This window comes from Globicephala melas, chromosome 2 (assembly GCF_963455315.2).
Source record: "Globicephala melas chromosome 2, mGloMel1.2, whole genome shotgun sequence".
Taxonomy (NCBI): Eukaryota; Metazoa; Chordata; class Mammalia; order Artiodactyla; family Delphinidae; genus Globicephala; species Globicephala melas.
In genome coordinates, this window is record NC_083315.2 from 138,967,747 (window position 1) to 138,982,131 (window position 14,385).

The 14,385-nt window shown below is 35.1% G+C and overlaps 1 protein-coding gene across 5 annotated transcripts in view; it reads right to left on the reverse strand.

The window, feature by feature from the left end:
• Positions 1-14,385, reverse strand: part of KCNH5 (potassium voltage-gated channel subfamily H member 5) — a 482,529-nt gene that overhangs the window by 11,001 nt on the left and 457,143 nt on the right. The window lies entirely within an intron of this gene.

The following is a 14,385-nucleotide window of genomic DNA, read 5'->3' on the forward strand; positions in this document are numbered from 1 at the left end:
GAAAACAGAGGAAGAACACTCTACAACATAAATCACAGCAAGATCCTTTTTGATACCCCTCCTAGAGAAATGGAAATAAAAACAAAAATAAACAAGTGGGACCTAATGAAACTTAAAACCTTTTGCACAGCAAAGGAAAGCATCAATAAGACGAAAAGACAACCCTCAGAATCAGAGAAAATATTTGCAAATGAAGCAACGGACAAAGGATTAATCTCCATGATATACAAGCAGCTCATGCAGCTCAATATCAAAAAAACCAAACAACCCAATCCAAAAATGGGCAGAAGACCTAAATAGACATTTCTCCAAAGAAGAGATATAGATTGCCAACAAATACATGAAAGAATGCTCAACATCACTAATCATTAGAGAAATGCACGTCAAAACTACAATGAGGTATCACCTCACACCAGTCAGAATGGCCATCATCAAAAAATCTACAAACAATAAATGCCGGAGAGGGTGTGGAGAAAAGGGAACCCTCTTGCACTGTTGGTGGGAATGTAAATTGATACAGCCACTATGGAGAACAGTATGGAGGTTCCTTAAAAAACTAAAAATAGAACTACCATATGACCCAGCAATCCACTACTGGACATATACCCTGAGAAAACCATAATTCAAAAAGAGTCATGTACCATAGTGTTCATTGCAGCACTATTTAGAACAGCCAGGACATGGAAGCTACCTAAGTGTCCATTGAAAGATGAATGGATAAAGAAGATGTGGTACATATATAGAATGGAATATTACTCAGCCATAAAAAGAAACAAAACTGAGTTATTTGTAATGAGGTGGATGGACCTAGAGTCTGTCATACAGAGTGAAGTAAGTCAGAAAGAGAAAAACAAATACCGTATGCTAACACATATATATGGAAACTAAAAAAAAAGCAAAAAAGGTTCTGAAGAACCTTCGGGCAGGACAGGAATAAAGATGCAGATATAGAGAATGGACTTGAGGACACAGGGAGGGGGAAGGGTAAGCTGGGATGAAGTGAGAGAGTGGCATGTACATAGATACACTACCAAATGTAAAATAGATAGCTAGTGGGAAGCAGCCGCGTAGCACAGGGAGATCAGCTTGGTGCTTTGTGACCACCTAGAGGTGTGGGATAGGGAGGGTGGGAGGGAGACGCAAGAGGGAGGAGATATATGTATATGTATAGCTGATTCACTTTGTTATACAGCAGAAACTAACACACCATTGTAAAGCAATTATACTCCAATAAAGATGTTAAAAAATAATAATAATAAAAATAATAAAATTATCTTATTGAAAATAAATAAAAAATAAAAACATATGACTTTATACTTGTGTGACAAGATACCAGTTGTACTTTGTTTTATAAAGAAAACCCTTGAAGATAGGGTAAGATCATTTCTAAAGGGAAAAATATTTCAATGCCAGTTAACAGATGCAATACACTTAAAATGCAACGTAGAAACACTGATGAAGCTTGCTTAGCTTACTTAGTTCCAGTTCCTTGCATATCAGAGAGGGAGTATAGTAAAGAGACAACTGAACAGAGCTATTTGCTTTCATGTTCATGTTCCCATTTCATAGAAAATATATAAATGTAAACATTTATGTTAGTATATATATACATGTGTGTATACTTTTATGTGTAAGAAAACATTTATCTCTTAATTTTCCTTGCAGTACATCACTATTTTTTGTAAGGTTTTCTTTTGAATCATATAGATATGATCCAAAGCCATTTTTAATGCCATCCGCTGTTTAGAAGCCAAACGGTAAGAGTTCTAGGCTATAAAACTACTGAAAAGTTAAACAGCTTACCAACATAGCACCTGGGTTGGGTGGGAGGAGGAATTAAATTTATTTATGTGGCTCCAGAGGGCAGAACAAGGATTTATACTTAGAAGTTTCTGGAAGGTAAATACCAAGTCAGTATACAAATTTCATTTCCAACTACTACCTATTAATTGAATAAATTGCCTTGAAAACTCATGAAACTCACACCACTGAAAAAGCCAAACAGAAATATGAATGTTGTCTGTGTAATACTTTCACTGAGGAGGTTGGACTCTTCAAATTCCAATATTCTTTAAAATTCAAATATAAAATTAAATATATAGTACATGTAGCATTAGATGACTATTCACAAATAAGTAAGCATAAATTTTATTAAAAATATATTTTGAAAATAATACTGGGAAAAGTTACAACTCCATCAAGAGAAATTTAAAAGGCTATGTAAGAAATTATTACCACTTATATTATCAGAGTTGGAAATGAATCTGGTAAGCGTAAGATTTTTGATCAGTCATCTAAAGAACAAAATAACTGCAGATGAGGGTTATAAGGAATATTCACAAGGGAGTTATATTAATGTGCTTTCAGAATCAGACAATTTTATGACGCTAGCAAAATTACTTACCTCCATCACCCTCTCTCATTAAGCTGTTGGTTAGATTAGAAATAAATGTGAAGCACACAGTCTCCAGCACATAACAGACATTCAAAATATGCTGGTTGTCTCCCCTGAACTCTCGTAAAATACTTCCTGTTTGAAAACATTTTCATCACCTCTTGGAGATTCAGCAGCTTCCAGGAATAACATATAGTCATTGACCTTGTACTAGAAACCAATACTAGTGATGATCACTGTAAACACAAAAGTCAAGGAGAAGCAATCCTCCATCTAAAAGCACATTTTCTAAATTAAGATTGATACACGAAATATAGCTTATCAAGTGGCAATAATTTGTATTTTAAAATAAATATTCTCTAAATTCAATAACTGTCCATTAACACCAGCATATTTTTCCTTCTCTACTGGCACATGAAGTTGGGTATTTTTTAAAAATGTAATACTAATCTCTAAGTCTGACATCAAAGTTCTAGGAGTTTAATTAGAAGTCTTTTAAAGGGTTGACATGTTTCTTATGCTTCCTGAGTAAACAGGGCTTGTGCTAAACCTTCAAGATATTAACACTCTTTGGACAGGACAAATCAAAACATGGAAACACAGATACTCTATTCCTATATCATCCCCGTTCACTGAAAAGGGATTCCATCAACTGACATGACATCCTCCTTCCCACTCCGCTCTGACCTTGTTTGCCTTTTTAAAGGTAGTTACTTAACCTTGGAAAGACATAGCCTTAGTGCAGTGTGGTAACTGAGATTACCTTTCGTGTTTGGGGAAAAAAGCATCTATTTCAAATGAACAGTGGAGGAGGGCACATAGGGGTGTCAGATAAAATGCAGGACATCCATGCAATATTTAGGACACACACTAAGAAATCATGCATTATTTATCTGAATGGGACATACTGATACTGCCATGTGAAGTTCACAGTTTATGAAAGATTTGGGGTTCCTGGAGACTGAGAATCTGTGGACATCTTAGGCCACAGCTTTATGTTTTAAATTTTCAATACAATGGCTAATAATTGCTTATAATTACAGTATGCTTACCAAGTTTGGGATGCTTTGTGATTTAAGGGTATAATGTACCCATGTAAAATATCAGAAGAAAAAGCCTTCTTTATCCAGTTTCCCTTACCACCAGCCGGCCCCACCCCACCAAGAACCAACAAAGGCATTTGCACTGCTACTATTAAGTGGAGAACAAAGACTCCTAATGCCAAACTACTGAGAACAAAGAAAAAAAAAAATTCTGTCACAGGGCCAGGCTGCCAGTCTGCATCAAGGGACAAATGAAATAGAACTGGGTTGGCATATTTTGCCACCAAGAAAATGTAAAATGAAATGAGAAAGAATGAGGTTTTGTATATGGAAGACAGAATCCTAAGAGTTCACAACTGGATTTGATAAACTATTTACAATAACCAGGCTTTTAAGCCAGAGGTCACTCTAAAAAAACTATTGGTCTGAATGGAGTTTACTGAATGAGACTAAATTTATTTTATTTCTTTTGACTGCAGAACAGAAATTATGGCCTATTGAAAAATACTTACAAAAATTTTCATATAACAAAGAGGTCACAAACATATTATCTCATTTAACTGTCATAACTACTCTATGAGATAGGTCCTATTATTCTCATGTTACGGAAGAGCAAACTGAGGCACAAAGAGTTTAAATGGTTTGCATTAGGTCACACAGATAGTAAGTGGCCAGGATACAAATCCAAGGAGTCAGATTACAAATAGTCTTAACCATTATACTCTACTGCAGCTCCTCAAAATAACTTTGACACCTCCTTCTGGACCCTGTGAAAACCTGGATAGGTGAGTGGGTGAAGTAGGGAGTGATATAGTAGTTTAACAACCAACAGGTAACCCTTCATAGAGCATTTGCCATGATGAACCATCCCTCAAAGTGGTGAATTGAACAAACAATTGAAGCTCTGTGCTTGTTAAGCAAGTAGAGAGTTGACAAATTCTTGCTGAGTAGAATCAGGTTCAAATCTTTGACCCACAAATCAATCTTTAAAGAACTTGAATCAGAATCCTTCAATTGTAAGAATAGAATGACATCCATTAAGAACTTATTTTCTAGTTGATGACAAAGCAAAACTTTCCTAATGCAAGGTAAGAGAATATAGGCCCTGAAATTAAAAACAAAAAAACAGGGTTGATTTTATTATATTTACAGGGTTTAAAGACTAATAATCTACTGAGGTGTCACAAGCAGTTGATCTATGTCTTACATGTAAAGCATGATAGCTTTTTGTTGTATCTTAAGTTATAAAAAATTTATTATATAACAAATGAGAAAAAACTCACTGTATTTCAAAACTTTTAAAGGTAATAAGCCATCCCTATAAGTTCTTATAGTTTTGAAGATCACTTTATGACCCTAAACTCCACGTTTGAATAACAATCTATTTTTATTACTAAGGAGACTACATTTCATCATAAAAAAATAGGATGGAAATTATTCTACATTACTATTACAAGTATCAACATTCTCAAAATATCTGAGCTCATGCTGAATCTTTCCTTTTAAAGAAGTGCTTTTTACCTTTAACTTTTTAATCATGTAAAATAAATATAAATCATGTAAAATAAAATGGTTCAAATTAATAAGGAATAGAAAGATTGATAAATTTTATTTAGTTAAACCTTCCAAAACAGTGTATAGTTTAGTTTAAAAACCTGCATGCTACTTTTTGGCAATTGAAAGAATCTTCAAACAATGAGTTTTCATAATCCAGTTGATTCTTACATTGGTAATGTGTCACACACAGAGTAAAAATTTTCCTGTTAATTCAATAATTCAATACATAAGCTATATAGATGAATTCTGCTTAATGATAACATGGAAATGATGATGATTATTCCCTAGAAGGCAAAGATTAAAAAACAAAATCCCCCAAAACATTATTTTAGAAAATGTTAAAGGATCTGAGTGAAGTTCATAGGAGATCAACTTACATGAATTAAATCATGTAAAAAAAATATATATCCATGATTATCAACATGGTGTTTGATAATCAAATTAGCTTTTAAAAAATGCAACATTTGTTTTTTTTCTCAGTGTTAATAACCTAGAACCTTCTGCACTTGATGTATTCTGTGTCTTTTGCCCAATGGCAAATCAAATTGCTAATGAACACCAAAAAATTAAGGACAAAATTAAAAAAGAAAAATCACGAATCAGGCTATGATTCTAGCCACACATTTATTGGTAGAATGCACAACAGTCTGTACTCTCTCTATCAGCAAAGAGGTTTATTTCATTTAAGCTTTTCTTCTTGTTGCTTCATTAGGTTCTGGGGAGCCCATGCTAGAAGGTTTAATTTATTTAAATGATAAAATCTTCTTAAACTTAACAGGGAACATGGCCAACTGAGCTTTCCATTTCAAAAGTAGGACATTTGATCATAAAAGGGATACCAAAATTAAATAATTTGAATGTGTACTGAACTTTGAAATCCTATAAAGGCAAGGGAAAAAAAGGGGTTAGAATCATTTATTTAATGACATGGATTTAGTGTTATGTAATTTGGAGGCTAGAGGTGTGCTCTCTGAAACGACCCATCACTTTCCAGATCTGTGAATTGACTAGGAATCTATAGCTATATGCAGTCAAGCAGCAGCTCCAGTTCACCTGCTATTTAAGGATCTAGTTGGTTTGGTTCTTTGGTTCTTTTTACTGTTTCTGTAAACTTAGTCACTAATTCTAACTCTAGTCCTTTCAGTCATTCCAACCTGAACTAATACAACAAAGCGGTACTTATTAAACACTATCATGTATTTATCAGAGGCTATAAACTTTTCTTAACAAAGGTCACAGTGACAGCTGTGGTGGGTGAACATGTGTGACTGAAGGATAACAAGATGCATCACACTCTGTTAGAAATATGGTTGCCTCGCTTCATTTCAGCCACTCATAGATCTATAGGCTCTTCAGGGGCAAGGAATGTGTTACAGATCTAGTTTAGCCTCTTTGGTCCTAAATAAACTTTGAGGAATTAATTAATTAACTGATTAATGTAAAGAAAAAGGAAGGAAGGGAGGTGAGTAGAAAGGAAAAAGGACGTGAGAAAAAGAATATGTTTTTATTTTGTTAATGTGTTGGGAAATGCCTAATGTGAATAAGGGTGGTGAGTAAGATGCAAATGCAGGACATTCTAGAATTACTGATACAATTACATGTTTTTATAACTAAAGTTTTTTTTCATTAAAAAAATAATAAAATAAGGAAGCTAAAGTCTTCAAAACCAAGAATATAGCTGTTCCAAGGTAAAGCTGGCAAGGTTTAGATTCACTGTCTCAAATACTGCAGTAATCCATGATTTGTCCTCCTTGCCTCAATTTCTAGCTTCATTTCCCTTTATTCCATTCTTTGCTGTTGTGTATCAGATATGATAGTGTCCCACGCAAAAAATCACAAAGTAAAACTAAAGCTCTTTAATCAAGTCAGCAAGCCTACCGTGGTTCAGTCTACCTGCCCCTCCAATCTCTATTTTCTCCAGCCTCACTTGACCTTAACACACCAGCCACTGAATCACTTGGAGATCCAGAATCTAATACTGCACATATTGTTCTCTCTCCTCCTAACCTGCTGGGGAGCTCCAACTTATCCTTTAATCCTCAACCCAACTGTGCTCTTCTTTATGAGGCAGGACCAGCTACATAATATGTAGGGCCAAATACAATCTAAAAATTCAGGCCCTCTAACATCATGCTTAATGGTAAAATACTGAAAGCTCTCCCCTGAGTTCAGGAAAGAGAAAAGCATGTACCATCTTGCCACCCCTATTCATCATTGTGCTAAAGGTTCTAGCCAGAGAAATTGTCAAGAAAATGAAATAAAAGATATCCAGAATGAAAAAGAATTAAAACTATCTGATTTGGAGATGACATGATTAGGTACACAGAAAATCCACACGCGCACGCACACACACACACACAAAACTATTAGAGCTAATAAGGGAGTTCAGCAAGAATACAGGATACAAAATCAATATAAAAGTTAGTTGTATTTCTATACACTAGTAATGAACCATCTGAAAATAAAGCTAATAAAATAACATCATTGAAAATAGCATCAAAGAGAATAGAATACTTAGGAAAAATTTTAACAAAATAAGTGTAGGACTTATACACAAAAACTATAAAACATTGTTGAAATAAATTAAAGAAGACCTAAATAAATAGAAAGACATCTCATGTTTATGGGTTGAAAGACTTAATATTGTTAACATGACAGTATTCCCCAAATTGATCTGTAGATTTAGTTCAATTCCTATCAAAATTATTACTGCTTATTTTTCAGAAATTGACAAGCTGATCCTAAAATTCAGGTGCAAATGCAAGGGACTCAGAATAGCTTAAAAAAATCAAAATATACGAATGTAATTGGAGGATTCATACTTCCCAGTTTAAAAACTTATTACAACGAATTAGAGAAATGCAAATCAAAACTACAATGAGGTATCACCTCACACCAGTCAGAATGGCCATCATCAAAAAATCTACAAACTATAAATGCTGAAGAGGGTGTGGAGAAAAGGGAACCTTCCTATACTGTTGGTGGGAATGTAAATTGATACAGCCACTATGGAGAACAGGATGGAGGTTCCTTAAAAAACTAAAAATAGAACTACCATGTGACCCAGCAATCCAACTCCTGGGCATATACCTGGAGGAAACCATAATTCAAAAAGATACATGCACCCCAATGTTCATTTCAGCACTATTTATAATAGCCAGGACATGGAAGCATCCTAAATGTCCATCAACAGAGGAATGGATAAAGAACATATGGCACATATATACAATGGAATATTACTCAGCCATAAAAAGGAACAAAATAATACCATTTGCAGCCACATGGATGGACCTAGAGATAGTCATAGTGAGTGAAGTAAGCCAGACACAGAAAGACAAATATCATATGATATTGCTTATATGTATTATCTAAAAACAAGGGTGCAAATTAACTTATTTATAAAATAGAAATAGAGTCATGGATGTAGAAAACAAGCTTATGGTTATGAGGGGATAAGGGGGCAGGGATAAACTGGGAGATTGGGACTGACATATACATACTATTTACTATATATAAAATAGATAACTAATAAGAACTTGCTGTACAGCACAGGGAACTCTATTCAATACTCTGTAATGGCCTATATGGGAAAAGAATCTAAAAAAAAAAAATAATCCAGAACATGAGGAAAAGAACCTTGTTACAAAGCTATAGTAATCAAGACAGTGTGGTGCTAGCATATATATCAATGGAATAGAACTAAGATAAATAAATAAATAAACACATAAATAAATATACCTATGCATTTACGGTCAATTGCTTTTTGACAAGGATGCCAAGGGGGTTCAATGAAGAAAGATCAATCTTTTCAACAAATGGTGCTGGAGCAACTGCATATTTACCAATAAAATATGAATATGGATGACAGCCTCATACCATATACAAAATTTAACTCCAAATGTATCAAAGACCTAAATGTAAGAGCTAAAACTATAAAATTCCTAGAAGAAATCCACAGCACAAATGTTAGTGACCTTGAATTAGGCAAAGCTTTCTTAGACACCTAAATCTCAAGCTACCAAATATATTAAATAAATAAATTGGGCTTCACAAAAATTCAAAACTTTTTTGCTTCAAAGGACACTATCACAAAAGTAAAAAAACTCACAAAATGGGAGAAAATATTTGCAAATCATATACCTGATCTAGCATACAGAATATATAAAGACCTATTACGATTCAACAATTAAAACACAAAAAAATTTAAATTTAAAAATAGTTACAATAGCCAGAACATGGAAGCAACCTTTATGTCCATCGACAGATGAATGGATAAAGAAGATGTGGAACATATATACAATGTTAGTCATAAAAAAGAATTAGTCATAAAAAAATGAAATAATACCATTTGCAGCAACACAAATAGACCTAGAGATTATCATACTAAGTGAAGTAAGTCAGACAGAGAAAGACAAATATCATATGATATTGCTTATATGTGGAATCTAAAAAAGAAAATGATACGAATAAATTTATATACAAAACAGAAATAGACTCATAGATATAGAAAATAAACTTATGGTTACCAAAGGGGAAACGGTAGAGGGGGAGGGATAAATTAGGTGTGAGATTAACACATACACACTACTATATATAAAATAGATAACCAACAAGGACCTACTGCATAGCACAGGGAACTATACTCAATATTTTGTAATAACCTATAAGGGAAAACAATCTGAAAAAGAATATATATATATATATGTGTGTGTGTGTGTGTATATATATATATATATGTATATGTATGTATGTATAACTGAATCACTTTGCTGTACACCGGAAATTAACACAACATCGTGAGTCCACTATACTTCTATAAAAAATATATATATATAAATGGTCAAAGAATTTGAATAGACATTTCCCCAACGATGGTATACAAATGACCAATAGGCACATGAAAAGATGTTCAGCATAATTAGTCATTAGGGAAATGCAAGTCAAAACCACAATGATATACATTTCACATCCTCTAGGATGGCTATAATTAAAAGATAACAAGTATTATTAATAACAGAAAATACCAAGTGTTGGGAGGATGTAGAGAAATTGGAACCCCCATTCATTGCTGGTGGGAATATTAAGTGCTACAGCCTCTGTGGAAAACAGCTTGGCAGTTTCCCAAAAAGTTAAACATAGAGTAGTCATACGACCCAGCAATTCCACTCCTAGGTGTACATCCAAAAAAATTAAAAACATACAGTCATGCAAAAACTTATACATGAATGTTCATAGTAGTATTATTCATGATAGACCAGAAGTAGAAACAACCCAAATATCTATTAATGGATGAATCAGCAAACAAAATGTGGTATAACTTTACAATGGAATATTACCCCACCATAAAAGGAAACGAAGTACTGATACATGCTACACCTTGAAAATATGACCCTAAGCGAAAGAAGCCTAACACAAATGTTATATATTGTATGATTTCACTTATATGAAGTGTATAGAATAGGCAAATTTAGTCAGAAAGTATATTAATGTTTTCCAGGGGCATGGGGATATGGGAAATGGGGAATGACTACCAGCAGCTGTGGGGTTTCTTTTTGGGATAATGAAAATATTCTGGAATTAGATAGTGATGATGGTCGCACAACTTTGTGAATATACTAAAAAACACTGAATTGTACACTTTAAAATGGTGAATTGTATGGTGTGTGAAGTATATCACTACAAAAAAAGCAGGTCTCCTTGTGCAAAATTATTAAGAATTTCAAGATAGCAGCAGCAGAGTATTCAACCAAGAGCAGGGCTCTTCTAAATGCAAGGCCTGCACGACTGCACGGGTTGGGCATCCATGAAGCTAGCCCTGCTGGGAGGCTTTCACTTACCGCCCCAGATAGAATTGGGTCCATCCTATTCTACACTCTAATGGCATTTATTTTGTGACACATTAATGCTGAGATACAGCAGCAAACAAGATATTCATTCACATTGTGAGTATTTGTTAAACACCTACCATGTTTCAGGCCCTGTTTTGGAGTTAGGTATACATCAGTAAACAAAACCAAACCCCTTAAATACTCCATAAAATGTCAGGTGATGATGTGGGGTACAAAGAAAAATAAAGAGTGGCAAAGTGGTTGGGTCTCTATGAGGAAGTGTTACTGGAGCAAAGATAGTCGTGGAATGAAGAAGTGGGCCATGCAGATGGCCAAGGGAGAGGGGGACCCCGAGCTGAGAGGATGCTCTGCGTGTCTGAGGAATGGTAAGGAGGGCAGAGTGGGTGGCACTTCGTACATGGGGAGAATGACTGGTGAGGAGGCCAGGGACTTTGGTTGTTAAATGTGAGAAGCCACGGAGGCTTTGGAGCAGAGGATTCACACTGTCTCACTTCCACTCTAAAAGGATAGCTCAGGCTGCTGTGGGGAAAATAAATTGTACGGTCGGAATGATAGGAGGAGGGTACCAATCAGGAGGCTTTTTGAGTTAATTCTGGGGGGACATCATGGTGACTTAGACCAGAGAGGTAGAAATGGAGGTAGTGACAAGTGGTCAAATTCTGGATTTATTTTGCCAGTAAGACTAATGAGCCGGATAAACAATCAGAGAAGAGAATTTTTTTTTTTTTTAAGTCTCTCTTTAGGCTAAGCAAAAGTATAAATAGCAGTACCGTTTTCTGAGATGGTGAAACCTGATATGGTGCCCTATAAACTATAGACAAGTTATCTGCCCCCCTAGACACACACACACACACACACAAATATGCATGCATATATACACACATGCATATATAAACATGTGCACAATGTATAAAAGTGGAGCAGGAACAGGATAACTGACTAAACACTCCCATAAAAAGGGGTGGGGAATAATGGCTGAGAGGCTCAGCAGTTGCTGGTCCACAGCAATGAGGAAATCTGCCAGGCAGGCATTGTGAGGCCCCTCTGCCCTGGCAGTAGGGTAAATTCCTTTGTTGGTCTCTCAGTCTGCTATCTGGGATAAGCTCTCTCATCCATTGTTCTCTGTGGCTCCTGATTCTATCTCTTTGGATGTTCTTTTTTGTCCTTTTCCCTCTATAGTTCAAAACTAATTTGGGGATTGGAGAATTTGTCCAAGAATTTGTCCTCCTCAGCTTCTTCCTGCCTGTGCAAATTTGGGGGCCTAAGGTTTGGTTTTGAGCTCGCATAGCAAAATGACTTTTTAAGACCAAGCTTATGGTTTCTTTGGCAATATAATTATCTAAGATATTTAGTAAGTTTCTGATCTGTTGATAGTCAATTCCATGCTCCTGCAACCTCACAAAAAGTTCTTTCCTAGATATAATTCTCAAGCCTGGTTTAATCCTTTTCTTTGTTGGCACCATGTCTCTCTGTTGCTCTCTGCCTCTGTCTCTTTCTCCATGATGGAAACTACTTTGAAGGCATCGGGCTTGATGGGAGGTCATATCTGATCTTTGCCACAAAACTGTCTTAATAGACTATTTTGTACAATGACTTTTCAATCTTATTTCTGATTTTCCCTGTTCTAAATTCCTTTCCATATCTGCTTACAAGCCAGCCAATTCTTGCCGGTGATCACCTCTTTCTTCTCATGCCTTGCTAAATGTAACCAGTCACAACCCCAACTCACTACTATACTATTCTGCTTTCCAAACTGTTCCAAAAGAAATACAGCATTGGAAGCAAATCAGAGATAGCCACTCTACTGAATGTTTTGTCACTGGAAAATATTTGTCTACATCTTTTAAAGTCTCAAATATCAATATCCTTACTTATTTCTACTCCTGCTAAGTTAATTCCACATATTTTAGAATTAATGGTGGCAGTGTCTCACTATTGATATCAATTTATGCTCATGCCCAGGAGCATTGCATTTTTCCCCAGTGGTACAAACATGAGAGTATATTTAACACACTGTACTGTACAGTTTAACTTGGTAAGTTTTATGTTATGTTTTTTCCAACAAAAATTCAAATAATATCTAAAAATAGAACCATAAACTTTCCAAAAATTACTTTCAACTCGCAAACTTCCTCTCACACAAAAAAATATAAATTTATCAATAAATAGACATGAAATTAAGACTATTTCCATAACTATTCACCAAGACAAATGAAAATATTGATCATTAACCCAGAAGAAAAATAATTACATAAGTCATGAACAATGCAGGGGTAATAATTAAACAAACATTCACATAGTTTTACTGGAGACAGACATACTGGAGATTGAAATTTGAATTCAACACCACATTGTCTTAAGTATACTGAGTTGAAAATTGTCATTTACACACTTGATATATTGGTAAAAACCAAAACAAAACTAACTAATTTGGGGGAACCTGACATTAAAAAAGGAAATAATTGTAAAGGCATTGCTAAACAAGAATAAAAGAAAATTTATTGCCCCAGAATCTGAACACAACACATTATGTACTATTAAGAAAAAAAAAAGACTCCTCCTAAATAACTATAATTTTCAACTGTGACTATTTGTTAGCATTTAAAAATTCAGGAGAAGATTCAGAAGAATAAAGTTATTTTATTTCAAACTTCTTAGTATAGAATTTTTAGCACACTCAAGTTCAAAGGAACAAAACTGATGAAGAAAAACCATGTCTATTATGTTTTGCTATGAATAGCTAAGAATAAAGCCCCTAGTATAGCCTGAGACCCATACATGAACCACTAGACTACACTGCTTTGGGGAACATAATTATTGTATTCATAGTAGCTATTGCTTCCACATATTTTCATCTTGGAATTACTGCAATAACAATATTGGATTAAGGGAATTTTACTAAGTATTTCCCATGGATTATTTGCTCATTTAAATTTCACAATAATCCATTTTATAGATTTAAAAACTGAGGCTTAGATTTAAAAATCTTCCCCAGGGCTTCCCTGGTGGCGCAGTGGTTGGGAGTCCGCCTGCCGATGCAGGGGACGCGGGTTCGTGCCCCGGTCCGGGAGGATCCCACATGCCGCGGAGCGGCTGGGCCCGTGGGCCATGGCCGCTGAGCCTGCGCGCGTCCGGAGCCTGTGCTCCGCAACGGGAGAGGCCACAGCAGTGAGAGGCCCGCGTACCGCAAAAAAAAAAAAAAAAAAAAATCTTCCCCAAGTCTACACAGCTAATGAGAGACAAAGTGTGCTTTCCAACGGGTTCTATTGAACTCAACTAGACTAGTCTGATTTAGGAATGCCTGATCTAAATTTAAGAGAGATGCAAAGGATTTAAAGGCTCAAAGGACTAGGGAGAAGGAAATTAAATGATAAAGGAGGTTAAATTACTTTAATAATGGCATACACCAAAGTCATGACTCTAGGCTAAAAGTTTAATACGCAGGAGATGTAGACATGTGAATATGTAATGGGACTCTTCAGTATGCAAGTAGAAAATAACATTGTTTAACATTTGTCAAAGATGATACATTTTATAACAC